The 17,140-nt window shown below is 51.4% G+C and overlaps 1 long non-coding RNA gene across 1 annotated transcript in view; it reads left to right on the top strand.

The window, feature by feature from the left end:
• Positions 1-7,264, top strand: part of LOC146021340 (uncharacterized) — a 39,874-nt gene extending 32,610 nt beyond the window's left edge. The window contains exons 3-4 of the long non-coding RNA XR_014450874.1: positions 5,181-5,264; positions 6,109-7,264. This is a non-coding gene — a long non-coding RNA (uncharacterized LOC146021340). The remainder of the gene's footprint in view (positions 1-5,180; positions 5,265-6,108) is intronic.
• Positions 7,265-17,140: the final 9,876 nt, after the last annotated feature.

Here is a 17,140-nt window from a genome sequence, read left to right as displayed (position 1 = left end):
AGGTACTGCAATGGGAAAACCAGATGCATCTGCTTGCCCAATTTCCAGCCCCGGCCCCCTCACTGTGACTGTGACTCCCTAACTCAGCCTCAGTTACTGCAATTGGAAAACCAGAGGTGTCTGCTTGCCCCATGTCCAGCCCCGCCCCCCTCACTGTGACTGTGACTCCCTAACTCAGCCTAGGTTACTGCAATGGGAAAACCAGAGGCACCTGCTTGCCCCATGTCCAGCCCCGGCCCCCTCACTGTGACTGTGACTCCCTAACTCAGCCTCAGTTACTGCAATTGGAAAACCAGAGGCGTCTGCTTGCCCCATGTCCAGCCCTGGCCCCCTCGCTGTGACTGTGACTCCCTAACTCAGCCTCAGTTACTGCAATGGGAAAACCAGAGGCATCTGCTTGCCCCATGTTCAGCCCCGGCCCCCTCACTGTGACTGCATCTCCCTAACTCAGCCTTAGGTACAGCAATGGGAAAACCAGAGGTGTCTGCTTGCCCCATGTCCAGCCCTGGCCCCCTCACTGTGACTGTGACTCCCCAACTCAGCCTTAGGTACTGCAATGGGAAAACCAGAGGCATCTGCTTGCCCAATGTCCAGCCCCGGCCCCCTCACTGTGACTTTGACTCCCTAACTCAGCCTCAGTTACTGCAATTGGAAAACCAGAGGCGTCTGCTTGCCCCATGTCCAGCCCCGGCCCCCTCACTGTGACTGTGACTCCCTAACTCAGCCTAGGTTACTGCAATGGGAAAACCAGAGGCACCTGCTTGCCCCATGTCCAGCCCCGGCCCCCTCACTGTGACTGTGACTCCCTAACTCAGCCTCAGTTACTGCAATTGGAAAACCAGAGGCGTCTGCTTGCCCCATGTCCAGCCCTGGCCCCCTCGCTGTGACTGTGACTCCCTAACTCAGCCTCAGTTACTGCAATGGGAAAACCAGAGGCATCTGCTTGCCCCATGTCCAGCCCCGGCCCCCTCGCTGTGACTGCATCTCCCTAACTCAGCCTCAGTTACTGCAATGGGAAAACCAGAGGCGCCTGCTTGCCCCATGTCCAGCCCCGGCCCCCTCACTGTGACTGCGACTCCCTAACTCAGCCTCAGTTACTGCAATGGGAAAACCAGAGGCGTCTGCTTGCCCCATGTCCAGCCCCGGCCCCCTTTCTGTGACTGTGACTCCCCAACTCAGCCTTAGGTACTGCAATGGGAAAACCAGAGGCAACTGCTTGCCCCATGTCCAGCCCCGGCCCCCTTTCTGTGACTGTGACTCCCTAACTCAGCCTAGGTTACTGCAATGGGAAAACCAGAAGCACCTGCTTGCCCCATGTCCAGCCCTGGCCCCCTCACTGTGACTGTGACTCCCTAACTCAGCCTCAGTTACTGCAATTGGAAAACCAGAGGCGTCTGCTTGCCCCATGTCCAGCCCTGGCCCCCTCGCTGTGACTGTGACTCCCTAACTCAGCCTCAGTTACTGCAATGGGAAAACCAGAGGCATCTGCTTGCCCCATGTTCAGCCCCGCCCCCTCACTGTGACTGTGACTCCCCAACTCAGCCTTAGGTACTGCAATGGGAAAACCAGAGGCACCTGCTTGCCCCATGTCCAGCCCCGCCCCCTCACTGTGACTGTGACTCCCTAACTCAGCCTCAGTTACTGCAATTGGAAAACCAGAGGTGTCTGCTTGCCCCATGTCCAGCCCTGGCCCCCTCGCTGTGACTGTGACTCCCTAACTCAGCCTCAGTTACAGCAATGGGAAAACCAGAGGCGCCTGCTTGCCCCATGACCAGCCCCGGCCCCCTCGCTGTGACTGCATCTCCCTAACTCAGCCTCAGTTACTGCAATGGGAAAACCAGAGGCGTCTGCTTGCCCCATGTCCAGCCCCGGCCCCCTCGCTGTGACTGCATCTCCCTAATTCAGCCTCAGTTACTGCAATGGGAAAACCAGAGGCGCCTGCTTGCCCCATGTCCAGCCCCGGCCCCCTCACTGTGACTGTGACTCCCTAACTCAGCCTCAGTTACTGCAATGGGAAAACCAGAGGCGTCTGCTTGCCCCATGTCCAGCCCCGGCCCCCTTTCTGTGACTGTGACTCCCCAACTCAGCCTTAGGTACTGCAATGGGAAAACCAGAGGCAACTGCTTGCCCCATGTCCAGCCCCGGCCCCCTTTCTGTGACTGTGACTCCCTAACTCAGCCTAGGTTACTGCAATGGGAAAACCAGAGGCACCTGCTTGCCCCATGTCCAGCCCCGGCCCCCTCACTGTGACTGTGACTCCCTAACTCAGCCTCAGTTACTGCAATTGGAAAACCAGAGGCGTCTGCTTGCCCCATGTCCTGCCCCGGCCCCCTCGCTGTGACTGTGACTCCCTAACTCAGCCTCAGTTACTGCAATGGGAAAACCAGAGGCATCTGCTTGCCCCATGTTCAGCCCCGCCCCCTCACTGTGACTGTGACTCCCCAACTCAGCCTTAGGTACTGCAATGGGAAAACCAGAGGCACCTGCTTGCCCCATGTCCAGCCCCACCCCCTCACTGTGACTGTGACTCCCTAACTCAGCCTCAGTTACTGCAATTGGAAAACCAGAGGTGTCTGCTTGCCCCATGTGCAGCCCTGGCCCCCTCGCTGTGACTGTGACTCCCTAACTCAGCCTCAGTTACTGCAATGGGAAAACCAGAGGCGTCTGCTTGCCCGATGTCCAGCCCCGGCCCCCTCGCTGTGACTGCATCTCCCTAACTCAGCCTCAGTTACTGCAATGGGAAAACCAGAAGCATCTGCTTGCCCCATGTCCAGCCCCGGCCCCCTCGCTGTGACTGCAAATCCCTCAACTCAGCCTTAGGTACAGCAATGGGAAAACCAGAGGCGCCTGTTTGCCCCATGTCCAGCCCCGGCCCCCTCGCTGTGACTGCATCTCCCTAACTCAGCCTCAGTTACTGCAATGGGAAAACCAGAGGCGTCTGCTTGCCCCATGACCAGCCCCGGCCCCCTCGCTGTGACTGCAAATCCCTCAACTCAGCCTTAGGTACAGCAATGGGAAAACCAGAGGCGCCTGCTTGCCCCATGACCAGCCCCGGCCCCCTCGCTGTGACTGCATCTCCCTAACTCAGCCTCAGTTAGTGCAATGGGAAAACCAGAGGCGCCTGCTTGCCCCATGTCCAGCTCCGGCCCCCTCGCTGTGACTGCATCTCCCTAACTCAGCCTCAGTTACTGCAATGGGAAAACCAGAGGCGCCTGCTTGCCCCATGTCCAGCCCCGGCCCCCTTTCTGTGACTGTGACTCCCCAACTCAGCCTTAGGTACTGCAATGGGAAAACCAGAGGCACCTGCTTGCCCCATGTCCAGCCCCGGCCCCCTTCCTGTGACTGTGACTCCCTAACTCAGCCTAGGTTACTGCAATGGGAAAACCAGAGGCACCTGCTTGCCCCATGTCCAGCCCCGGCCCCCTCACTGTGACTGTGACTCCCTAACTCAGCCTCAGTTACTGCAATTGGAAAACCAGAGGCGTCTGCTTGCCCCATGTCCAGCCCTGGCCCCCTCGCTGTGACTGTGACTCCCTAACTCAGCCTCAGTTACTGCAATGGGAAAACCAGAGGCATCTGCTTGCCCCATGTCCAGCCCCGGCCCCCTCACTGTGACTGCATCTCCCTAACTCAGCCTTAGGTACAGCAATGGGAAAACCAGAGGTGTCTGCTTGCCCCATGACCAGCCCTGGCCCCCTCACTGTGACTGTGACTACCCAACTCAGCCTTAGGTACTGCAATGGGAAAACCAGATGCATCTGCTTGCCCAATTTCCAGCCCCGGCCCCCTCACTGTGACTGTGACTCCCTAACTCAGCCTCAGTTACTGCAATTGGAAAACCAGAGGTGTCTGCTTGCCCCATGTCCAGCCCCGCCCCCCTCACTGTGACTGTGACTCCCTAACTCAGCCTAGGTTACTGCAATGGGAAAACCAGAGGCACCTGCTTGCCCCATGTCCAGCCCCGGCCCCCTCACTGTGACTGTGACTCCCTAACTCAGCCTCAGTTACTGCAATTGGAAAACCAGAGGCGTCTGCTTGCCCCATGTCCAGCCCTGGCCCCCTCGCTGTGACTGTGACTCCCTAACTCAGCCTCAGTTACTGCAATGGGAAAACCAGAGGCATCTGCTTGCCCCATGTTCAGCCCCGGCCCCCTCACTGTGACTGCATCTCCCTAACTCAGCCTTAGGTACAGCAATGGGAAAACCAGAGGTGTCTGCTTGCCCCATGTCCAGCCCTGGCCCCCTCACTGTGACTGTGACTCCCCAACTCAGCCTTAGGTACTGCAATGGGAAAACCAGAGGCATCTGCTTGCCCAATGTCCAGCCCCGGCCCCCTCACTGTGACTTTGACTCCCTAACTCAGCCTCAGTTACTGCAATTGGAAAACCAGAGGCGTCTGCTTGCCCCATGTCCAGCCCCGGCCCCCTCACTGTGACTGTGACTCCCTAACTCAGCCTAGGTTACTGCAATGGGAAAACCAGAGGCACCTGCTTGCCCCATGTCCAGCCCCGGCCCCCTCACTGTGACTGTGACTCCCTAACTCAGCCTCAGTTACTGCAATTGGAAAACCAGAGGCGTCTGCTTGCCCCATGTCCAGCCCTGGCCCCCTCGCTGTGACTGTGACTCCCTAACTCAGCCTCAGTTACTGCAATGGGAAAACCAGAGGCATCTGCTTGCCCCATGTTCAGCCCCGGCCCCCTCACTGTGACTGCATCTCCCTAACTCAGCCTTAGGTACAGCAATGGGAAAACCAGAGGCGTCTGCTTGCCCAATGTCCAGCCCCGGCCCCCTCACTGTGACTGTGACTCCCTAACTCAGCCTCAGTTACTGCAATTGGAAAACCAGAGGTGTCTGCTTGCCCCATGTCCAGCCCCGGCCCCCTCGCTGTGACTGTGACTCCCTAACTCAGCCTCAGTTACTGCAATGGGAAAACCAGAGGCATCTGCTTGACCCATGTCCAGTCCCGCCCCCCCCTCTGTGACTCCCTAACTCAGCCTTAGGTACTGCAATGGGAAAACCAGAGGCGCCTGCTTGCCACATGTCCAGCCCCAGCCCCCTCGCTGTGACTGTGACTCCATAACTCAGCCATAGTTACTGCAATGGGAAAACCAGACACACCTGCTTGACCAATGTCCAGCCCCGGACCTCTTTCTGTGGCTGATTATGTAACTTCATCCACAGGGTTTAATGACATGGCTGCCCTGGACTCGTTATTGGTGGAGGAGACATCAATGCCATTTTATCCTCTTGCTCCCTGCCATGTGGGTAAGTCATCTCACCAGGGTATAACAGAGGAGACGATTATTGGCTGACCAGAGGGGGAGGGAGTGTGTAGGGAAATGAGGTTGGAGATGTAGGCAGTAGTAGAGTTAGAGGGGGTCTTGTATGTGAGGGTGAGGAGAAAAGGATTCTGTAGGGGAATGGGAGCCAGTGCAGAGTTTGGTGAAGGGGCTTGGCAGAAGTGGAGCAGTGGGAGAGGAAGGTAAGAGGGGAGACAGATTGGAGGGGAGCGAGCTAGTAGGGTAGGAGACCAATGAGGAGACTGTTGGAGTAGTTAAGCCATGAGATGACCAGTGATTCAATATTCAGTGTAGTCGCACTCTGGGAGAGGAACAGCCTGATAAAAGCTGTGCTGCATAACTGGAACCAGTTACAGCTCTGGAGAAGAGGCTGCAGCACAATTCTAAATTGAAATAGAAGAACCTCTAGTGCCAGTGAGTCACTTGGAATTGCAGTTGGTGGCTAAAGCTCCTCCGTTATTTAAATTTTGAACTGTGCTCTGGAGCTCCTCTGGAGCCTCACCTGGCTGGAACCGACAGGATTGTGCCAAAGACTGGACATGGGGGTAAAGGAGAGGTGGGATACCCAGAAGAGGACAGGTGGAGAGAGGTCAGGAGAGGATATGTATACAGTAGTTGTGTGTCATCAACATAGAGGTGGTATTAAAGGCCAAAGGCCAAAGTTAGCCTATGACTGCTTGTATGATTAATACCTACAATCACGCTACATGTATGATATCAAACATAGCTATGACTGTATGAATAAACAAATAACCTCTCTGGTCTCTGTTATTGTATGTTGGATTACACAATCATAACTTTCTCCTTAGGGACATTAATTTCTAGAGCCAGCATGAGTCTGCGAAGTACCATACAGTTCCTGGTCCTGCTCTCTGTCTCCTGGATGATCTAACACCTCGACTGCCAGAGAACCCTCAGCTTCTAGAGACCTCTCATCTTCTAGAAACCTCTCAGCTTCCAGAGACTCCTCTGCTTCCAGAGTCTTTTCAGGTTCAACAGACTAATCAGCTTTTAGAAACTCCTCAGCTTCTAGAGACACCTTAGCTTCCAGAGACTCCTCAGCTTCCAGAGACTCCTCAGCTTCCAGAGACTCCTCAGCTTTGACAGACTTATCAGCTTCCAGAGACTGCTCAGCTTCCACAGACTCCTCAGCTTCCATAGACTCCTCAACTTCCATAGACTCCTCAACTTCCATAGACTCCTCCACTACCAGAGACTCCTCCACTACCAGAGACTCCTCCACTACCAGAGACTCCTCAGCTTCCAGAGACTCCTCAGCTTCCAGAGTCTCCTCAACCTTCAGAATCAGCTTCCAGAAACACTTCAGCTTCCAGAGACCTCTCAGCTTTCAGAGACCTCTCAGCTTTCAGAGACCTCTCAGCTTCCAGAGACTCATCAACTTTCAGAGTCTCCTCAGCTTCCAGAGACCCCTCAACCTTCAGTATCAGCTTCTAGAGCTCTACACCTTGGTTTCCAAAGAACCCTCAGCTGCCAGAGACCCCTGAACCTCTAGAGTCCTTTGAACACCCAGTCTTCTCCGTTTCCAGAACCCATCAGCTTCTGGATATCCCTCTGCTTCCAGAGACCCCTCAGCTTCCAGAGACCCCTCAGCTTCCAGAGACCCCACAGTTTCCAGAGACTACCCAACCTTCAGAATCAACATCTAGAGACCCCACTGATTTCAGAAACTCCTCAGCCCCCACCCCCACCAAGTCCTGGCTCCCTAGGATACAGACTCCGAGGTAACAAGCAATTGGAAAGAGGGTTAAATGGAAATTGCTCCGATGGGGATATTTGTACCTTAAAACAGATTAATTGCTGTGTATGCTGAGGATATAATATTCATATAGTATTTGTCTATTGCAGTATTTCATTACCTTAGGATGACTACAGTTATAGTCTTCTTTGAGTATTTGTGTAGTCTGTAACATTTATTAAATACATACCTGTATGCTATGTCACATATCAATTTTATCATGTCAATCACTTTTACACAGCACAGATCCCAGCTGCCTACCATCCCACAGCCTGCCAGAGGCTCCTATTCCAGTCATAAATCTCCTGCTGCCCTGAATTGTACTTCAAATCTCCCGGATTATTCATACTCTGCAAAGGGGTGCCACTAAGGGGTTTCTCTGTTCTTCCATGCACTGAAGCCTATAAAGGGTTGAATTCCACCATGTTACCCAGGGCCGGCTCTACCACTAGGCAGCTTTAGGCAGCTGCCTAGGGCGCCAGGATCTGGGGGGCGCCACCAAGTCTGCAAATCAAAAAATCAAGGATGTCTATGAGGATCCTTGTTGTACTTAATGCAGGTGGTGGCTGTGGAACTTCTAAGACCTTACCTCCACACTTTCCCTTGAGTCACACTTCTTACATTGCTGCCCCCTCCTCCTTGTACTCTGTTGTGGGTGGCAAAGGGGAGGGTGCAGAGGAACAGCAGGGGACTTGGCCACCTTCCGGGGGGGGGGGAGTAGCTTGAAGTTTTGCCTAGGGTGCTGAGAAGCCTTGCACCGGCCCTGATGTTACCACCTCTTGCTTCCTCTTGCAAAAGATTGTTTAACAGTCAACTGTTTTGTCAAACTACTTCTAGTTCTAGTAGCCTTCTGGGATGAAGTTCCACCTACAGCAGCAGCAGCAGGCCTAGCGCTCAAGGATTCCTCTGGGGAATCCTGGAAAGGGGAGGAGTCACTTAGCATTAATAATTTGGTTGCAGGACTACCTCTTATCATTCCTGAGGATGATGAGGATGAAGGTGTTGCTGGTGGAGATTACAGATGCTGGAGTAGGGACCTACAGTATCTGATGCTGTACTGCTTGTTTTATAGCACCAGTTTCTGATGTTATGCTATACCTGCCATGAGTTTGCGGCAGATGGCGTAATAGGTTGGAGGTCACTAAGGGGGCGCATTTATCATTACAGAGCGATGCCAGCGCGGTGACATTGCCGACATCGCATTGCGGTATCGTCGGGATTATCAATGTAAGGGCACAAAGCTCCGAAAGGAGCACGTCCCTGCGGAAGCCGGGGGGTCTGCATATGCACGGTTATGCTTTGACCCCCCTGCGCGACCCCGCTGACCGCTCGGGCAGTGCAATGTGTAACCATCGGCTACAATGAGCTATTGCCATATCAGAATGGCGATAGCCCAGGGGTGCGATGCCGGGCTGCCCAATGTTGATACATCTGGCAGCTTTGCATCCCCCAAAGAAACCTATGGGGGACGCGGCCGGCGGCGCTGCAGGGGGGATCGCAGCCAGGGCCGTTTCTAGACAATTTAGCTCCCAGGGCAAATAAATAAAAATGCGCCCCCCCCCCCCAAATACACAACATGAAATACGCCGAAATAGGGGGCGTGGTTTATTTTAAAAGGGGGTGTGGCTTAAAATAAGGGCGTGGTCTAGCAGCAAAACAATTACCTTACATCTCACTTTTGCAACCTGCATGTCCAGACATTGGTTACCGCAGGAATTGTCATTGTCCTCCCGCACTTAAGTTGGCGGGCTGAAGACCACACGGTGACATAAAAATATAAAGCCCCACACAGTTACCTAGTATGCCTCACAGATCAAGGCCAAACAATGACAGGCTACTTAAATCATACACTTTTTTATCCGTGATGCCAATTACATATTACGCCGCACACCATGATGGCAAGTACACAATACTCCCCATAACGTAATGCCTATTACACATTATGCCCAACGCGCCGCTGCCGCACAACTGATGCCGTTTACTAATATGCCCCCACAGTGCCACACATATGTCCCCACAGTGCCACACATATATGCCCCACAGTGCCAGCTATGCCCCCACAGTGCCACACATATATGCCCCCACAGTGACAGCTATGCCCCCACAGTGCCACACATATATGCCCCCACAGTGAGAGCTATGCCCCACAGTGCCACCCATATATGCCCCCACAGTGCCAGCTTTGCCCCCACAGTGCCACAGATATGCCCCCACAGTGCCAGATATGCCCCCACAGTGCCAAATATGCTCCACAGCGCCACACATATGCGCCCACAGTGCCACACATATGCCCCCACAATGCCAAATATGCCCCCAGTGCCAAATATGCTCCACAGCGCCACACATATGCGCCCACAGTGCCACACATATGCCCCCACAATGCCAAATATGCCCCCACAGTGCCACATATATGCCCCCACAGTGCCACATATATGCCCCCACAGTGCCACATATATGCCCCCACAGTGACAGCTTTGCCCCCACAGTGCCACAGATATGCCCCCACAGTGCCAGATATGCCCCCACAGTGCCAGATATGCCCCCACAGTGCCACACATATGCCCCTACAGTGCCAAATATGCCCCCACGGTGCCACACATATGCCCCTACAGTGCCAAATATGCCCCCATGGTGCCACATATATGCCCCCATAGTGCCACACATATGCCCCCACAGTGCCAAATGTGCTCCACAGCGCCACACATATGCGCCCACAGTGCCACACATATGCCCCCACAATGCCAAATATGCCCCCGCAGTGCCACATATATGCCCCCACAGTGCCACATATATGCCCCCACAGTGCCACACATCTGCCCTCCTCAGTGCCAGACCTATATGCCCCCACAGTGCCAGAGGATAATATCCCAGCAGCAGCACAACTCACCGTTGCTGCTGCTGGGGATAGCAGAGTCCGGGTCTCCGAGTCCCGTTGCCGCCGCTGCTTCTGTTTCCCAGGGGAGGAGAGGGGAGCGCATAGCGCATCTCTCATTCCCCTTCACTGTGGGCTGTCAGACAATCATATCTCGCGGGCTGGCTCCTTATTGGCTGCCGGCCCGCGAGCTGATTGGCTAACAGCCCAGTGACACACTAGGAGAGACTTATGCGCTCCTCTCTCCCCTCCAAGTACAAGAGAGATCATCTTTTTGGGGCGGCGGACGGACGGGGCGGACGGGGCGTGCGGGGGGGACAGCGGCGTGGGAGAACTGGCGGGCGCCCTGGCTGCTAAACAGAGGCGGACAAGCCGTGCGGCGCCCCGGGCGGCTGCACGGCTTGTCCGCCTCTAGAAACGGCCCTGATCGCAGCAGGGATCGGAGATTCCTGCTGCAGTCCCCCTTTAATACATTTGGGGGATACTTAATATTTGCGGTTAACCGATTTAGCCGCAAATATTATTTGATAAATGCGGCCCTATATGCTTTAGGTCCCTACCTTTATTTACTGTGGTTCCAAAAAGGCTACAGATGCTTTGACAAATGTGTAAGAATAATCCCACATATAAGAGGTAGATTTGTTGGTCCTATGCCTTGTGGTGTGACAAGGTGTGACAAGGACCTTCTTATTATTGTGGCCAAGATATGCTTCTGCTGGTGCCTGACTAACACAAACAACATCCTCATCATCCTCATTAGTGACAGCATCAGCTACACAAATATTCCCATCATCCACTTGCAATTCCACATTAGCATCGTCAAGTTCTATGTCATCAGCAATGACTGCAATGCTGCTCATCCCACAAACTGTATACAGAGGTGGCAGAAACAATGGTCAGACTTGGGGACACAATTAAACTCTCCTCAGGGATCACTTGTGTTTGCTCTACTACCTTAGTGGTTTTTCCGTTTTCTTACCCTTCCTGATTCCAAAGGTCTTTGATTGTCATGAGAGGCAGAAGATGCCTCACTGATGGTTGCAGAATCGCCACTCAGAAATAAAAGCCATTTCCTGAGCCGTTCCTTGCCACGTCGTGTGGTGATTGGTACAGTATGTCGCCAATTCTCTCCTTTACTTCACTACCTTTAGAGGCGTTTTTTTTGTCTTTACCCCTGTAAAATATAGATTTTATGATTTAAGATGCCCTGATTATTTAAAGCCTCTACACCCCTGAGTACCATCTTTAGATGATAGTGAATGACTACTATCGTCATCAAAACGGATGCAGCAGCTACAGCGCTAACATTTGCTTGCTGCTTCTGCTCTTCTCTTGGTTAGTTGTCGTGAACTATATTAATGAACACACAAATAACTACTTACTTGTATTATGTATTTTAATCACCACTCAATGTGGAGTCACAGTACTTGTATGCACAGTGGGGTACAGCCTGTAGAATCACAGTACATGTATGCACAGTGGAGTATAGCCTGAAGTCACAGTACTTGTATACACAGTGTAGAACAGGGTTGCCGACTTTCTTCTTCTCCTCTCCGGGAGAAGCCCGGAGAGGAGAGATTCAGTAGCCGGTCAGGGGGCGGGGCTTACACGTGACATCACTAAGCCCCGCCCCCATGCTGTTAAACCAGCTAATGTAGTGATCTCCGTGGAGGGGGCGGGGCTAAAATACGCGATTGTGTCATTTTAGCTCCGCCCCCTCCTCTGAGACCCGAGGATTGCGGCATTTTAATGCCGCGATCCTGGGTACAGCGGGGGTCCCCCCTGAATCCGGGAGGGTTGCCCACCCTTCCGGGGGGCCGGGAGGGAGCCCCGATTTTCGGGAGACTCCCGGAAATTCCGGGAGGGTCGGCAACCCTGGTGTAGAAGGGCCTGCAGAGTCACAGTACATGTATGCACAGTGGGGTATGGCAAGCAATCACAGTACTTTTATGAACATTGGGGTACAGAGTCACAGTGGGGTATAGCAATCACAGTCACAGTGGAGTACAACCTGCAGGGTCACAGTGTAGTACAGCCTGCAGGGTCACAGTGGGGTACAGCCTGCGCAGATGTTATGGCTGCTGGTTGGGCATCCAGTACTGGGATTTCAACTACGAGCATCTGGTAATTATGTGGTGCTGCATACAAACTAAGCCATATGGATGTTTGAACATGACAAATGCAGATGTTGAAATATGGCACACACACTGTCACACACACACACTGTCTCACACACACACACACACACACAGACAGTCACATATACACACACATAGTCACACATACACACACACACAGTCACACACACACTGTCAAACACACACTGTGTGACACACACACACAGAAAGTCACATATACACACACATAGTCACACACACACACACACAGTCACACACACATTGTCAAACACACACTGTGACACACACACAGTCACACACAGTCACATATACACACACATAGTCACACACACACACACACAGTCACACACACACACACACACACAGTCACACACACACACACACACACACACACACACACTTTCACACACACAGTCACATATACACACACATAGTCTCACACACACACACACAAACACTACAGTCACACAGACAGTCACACACACACACACACAGAGTCACACAGACAGTCACACATACACACACATAGTCACAGTCACACACACACACACACACACTACACAGCATCAATGAGAAGGGTTTTCAGCCGGCTAAATCCCGACTTTTAGGTGCTGACACTCCCAAGTCATCACACGCAGCAATAAAACATGGCTGTGTATTAGTGTCAGACAATGGGGTATTAGTGTCAGACAATGGGGTATTAGTGTCAGACAATGGGGTATTAGTGTCAGACAATGGGTTAATAGCTTACACTCTATAGGACAATAGCAGGGTAAGTGCAGGTAAGTGCTCACTGTCCTGGTGGATTAGGAGGATTGGAATTACTTAGTGTGGGAGCCTGATCACACAGCAATGTGCACAGGCTGGAAAAAAGACCCGGCATACAGGACAGGGGAAGTGGTACTGTGCATGTACATATATGCTGGGAATAACACCCGGCATACAGGACAGGGGAAGTGGTACTGTGCATGTATATATATGCTGGGAATAACACCCGGCATACAGGACAGGGGAAGTGGTACTGTGCATGTACATATATGCTGGGAATAACACCCGGCATACAGGACAGGGGAAGTGGTACTGTGCATGTACATATATGCTGGGAATAACACCCGGCATACAGGACAGGGGAAGTGGTACTGTGCATGTATATATATGCTGGGAATAACACCCGGCATACAGGACAGGGGAAGTGGTACTGTGCATGTACGTATATGCTGGGAATAACACCCGGCATACAGGACAGGGGAAGTGGTACTGTGCATGTACGTATATGCTGGGAATAAGACCCGGCATACAGGACAGGGGAAGTGGTACTGTGCATGTATGTATATGCTGGGAATAACACCCGGCATACAGGACAGGGGAAGTGGTACTGTGCATGTACGTATATGCTGGGAATAACACCCGGCATACAGGACAGGGGAAGTGGTACTGTGCATGTACGTATATGCTGGGAATAAGACCCGGCATACAGGACAGGGGAAGTGGTACTGTGCATGTATGTATATGCTGGGAATAACACCCGGCATACAGGACAGGGGAAGTGGTACTGTGCATGTACGTATATGCTGGGAATAACACCCGGCATACAGGACAGGGGAAGTGGTACTGTGCATGTATGTATATGCTGGGAATAACACCCGGCATACAGGACAGGGGAAGTGGTACTGTGCATGTATGTATATGCTGGGAATAAGACCCGGCATACAGGACAGGGGAAGTGGTACTGTGCATGTACGTATATGCTGGGAATAAGACCCGGCATACAGGACAGGGGAAGTGGTACTGTGCATGTATGTATATGCTGGGAATAACACCCGGCATACAGGACAGGGGAAGTGGTACTGTGCATGTATATATGTGCTGGAATAACACCCGGCATACAGGACAGGGGAAGTGGTACTGTGCATGTATGTATATGCTGGGAATAACACCCAGCATACAGGACAGGGGAAGTGGTACTGTGCATGTATATATGTGCTGGAATAACACCCGGCATACAGGACAGGGGAAGTGGTACTGTGCATGTACATATATGCTGGGAATAACACCCGGCATACAGGACAGGGAAAGTGGTACTGTGCATGTATATATATGCTGGGAATAACACCCGGCATACAGGACAGGGGAAGTGGTACTGTGCATGTATGTATATGCTGGGAATAACACCCGGCATACAGGACAGAGGAAGTGGTACTGTGCATGTACATATATGCTGGGAATAACAACCGGCATACAGGACAGGGGAAGTGGTACTGTGCATGTACGTATATGCTGGGAATAACACCTGGCATACAGGACAGGGGAAGTGGTACTGTGCATGTATGTATATGCTGGGAATAACACCCAGCATACAGGACAGGGGAAGTGGTACTGTGCATGTACATATATGCTGGGAATAACACCCGGCATACAGGACAGGGGAAGTGGTACTGTGCATGTATGTATATGCTGGGAATAACACCCGGCACACAGGACAGAGGAAGTGGTACTGTGCATGTACATATATGCTGGGAATAACACCCAGCATACAGGACAGGGGAAGTGGTACTGTGCCTGTACATATATGCTGGGAATAACACCCGGCATACAGGACAGGGGAAGTGGTACTGTGCATGTACGTATATGCTGGGAATAACACCCGGCATACAGGACAGGGGAAGTGGTACTGTGCATGTACGTATATGCTGGGAATAACACCCGGCATACAGGACAGGGGAAGTGGTACTGTGCATGTACATATATGCTGGGAATAACACCCGGCATACAGGACAGGGGAAGTGGTACTGTGCATGTACATATATGCTGGGAATAACACCCGGCATACAGGACAGGGGAAGTGGTACTGTGCATGTACATATATGCTGGGAATAACACCCGGCATACAGGACAGGGGAAGTGATATTGTGCATGTATGTATATGCTGGGAATAACACCCGGCATACAGGACAGGGGAAGTGGTACTGTGCATGTACGTATATGCTGGGAATAACACCCGGCATACAGGACAGGGGAAGTGGTACTGTGCATGTACGTATATGCTGGGAATAACACCCGGCATACAGGACAGGGGAAGTGGTACTGTGCATGTACGTATATGCTGGGAATAACACCCGGCATACAGGTCAGGGGAAGTGGTACTGTGCATGTACATATATGCTGGGAATAACACCCGGCATACAGGACAGGGGAAGTGGTACTGTGCATGTATATATATGCTGGGAATAACACCCGGCATACAGGTCAGGGGAAGTGGTACTGTGCATGTACATATATGCTGGGAATAACACCCGGCATACAGGACAGGGGAAGTGATATTGTGCATGTATGTATATGCTGGGAATAACACCCGGCATACAGGACAGGGGAAGTGATATTGTGCATGTATGTATATGCTGGGAATAACACCCGGCATACAGGACAGGGGAAGTGGTACTGTGCATGTACATATATGCTGGGAATAACACCCGGCATACAGGACAGGGGAAGTGATATTGTGCATGTGCATATATGCTGGGAATAACACCCGGCATACAGGACAGGGGAAGTGGTACTGTGCATGTACATATATGCTGGGAATAACACCCGGCATACAGGACAGGGGAAGTGGTACTGTGCATGTACGTATATGCTGGGAATAACACCCGGCATACAGGACAGGGGAAGTGGTACTGTGCATGTACATATATGCTGGGAATAACACCCGGCATACAGGACAGGGGAAGTGGTATTGTGCATGTACATATATGCTGGGAATAACACCCGGCATACAGGACAGGGGAAGTGGTACTGTGCATGTACATATATGCTGGGAATAACACCCGGCATACAGGACAGGGGAAGTGGTACTGTGCATGTATGTACTTGGACTTGGTGCTTGGACTCTGAGCACTACTGCTTGCAGCCAGGAGTGACCAACGTCTGCCTTTTTAGCTCCAATTCATCTTTTCAAGGAGAAAAAAATGATTTGTATTTTTAAAGGATATATACCTATTCTCATAATGGGCACAATATGTTTTTTTTTAAATAAATGAACAATTGACTGATAATTGTATAAGGAAAGACTATTTAACACTATTGGTGTGTGAGATATATATATATATTACAGGGCTATTTTTCAGCAGGCTCCAGCAGGAACTGAGGCCCTTATTCTAGTTCACTCTTTCTGACAAATATATAATTTTTTATTGATTTGAAAACTGGCACCAATTTGGCTATAGCAAAGATCTAATCAAACCTGGGAGTACTCGTAAACTGATCTTAAATCCTTGACAACAAAAAGAGATTCACTTATTTTTTTGTTGGGTCCCTAGTAGTGTCGGATAATTTACTGAACAGATTCAACTTAGTTTTGCTTTTTTACGAACTAGCTTCTTTCAACGATAACAAGAATATGTTTTTTTTTTGTGATAACGTAGCTGATAGTCACATTTGAAATACATAACACATTCATATCTCCTTACTAATGCTGGGGACAGACATACAGGTATGCATTCCTCAGAAACTAGAGTCTATGGTAAGACAACATGGCATATTCACGATCCATGATCAGTAGCACAAAATTAATCTAAATCAAATCTTAAGATTGACAGTTTCAATACATTAAAGTTGTGAGGTATTTAGTCTGACGGACCGTGTAGCAGGGAAAGCGCAGCACTGAAGCATGGAAGGATACACGTGCAATGGAGAAAGTCTGCCTTACATCGTGATATCCTCCACTGTCACTTGGCCGGTCATGAGCATGCCCCTGGAACATGTAACCCCTAGCTACAAGCATGAAACCCCTAGCAATGAGCATGAAAAGCCAGGCAACAAGCATATAACCTCTGACACCAATCATAAAACCCCTGGCAATGAGCATGTAACTCCCTGACAACAAACATGTATCATCTGGCAATGAGCATGTAACCATTGGCAACAAGCATAAAACATCTGGCAATGAGCATGTAGATAGACATAATATAATTAATGAATGGACGGGGCAAGTGCAAAGTTTCTAGTTCCGCCACTGCTCTATATACATAGCGCTGCTGTGGTACAGATACACCAGTGTCACAGTAACACACGACTGG

This window comes from Crinia signifera, chromosome 7 (assembly GCF_055691185.1).
Source record: "Crinia signifera chromosome 7, ASM5569118v1, whole genome shotgun sequence".
Classification (NCBI taxonomy): domain Eukaryota; kingdom Metazoa; phylum Chordata; class Amphibia; order Anura; family Myobatrachidae; genus Crinia; species Crinia signifera.
This window is presented reverse-complemented; position numbering and strand designations above follow the sequence as displayed.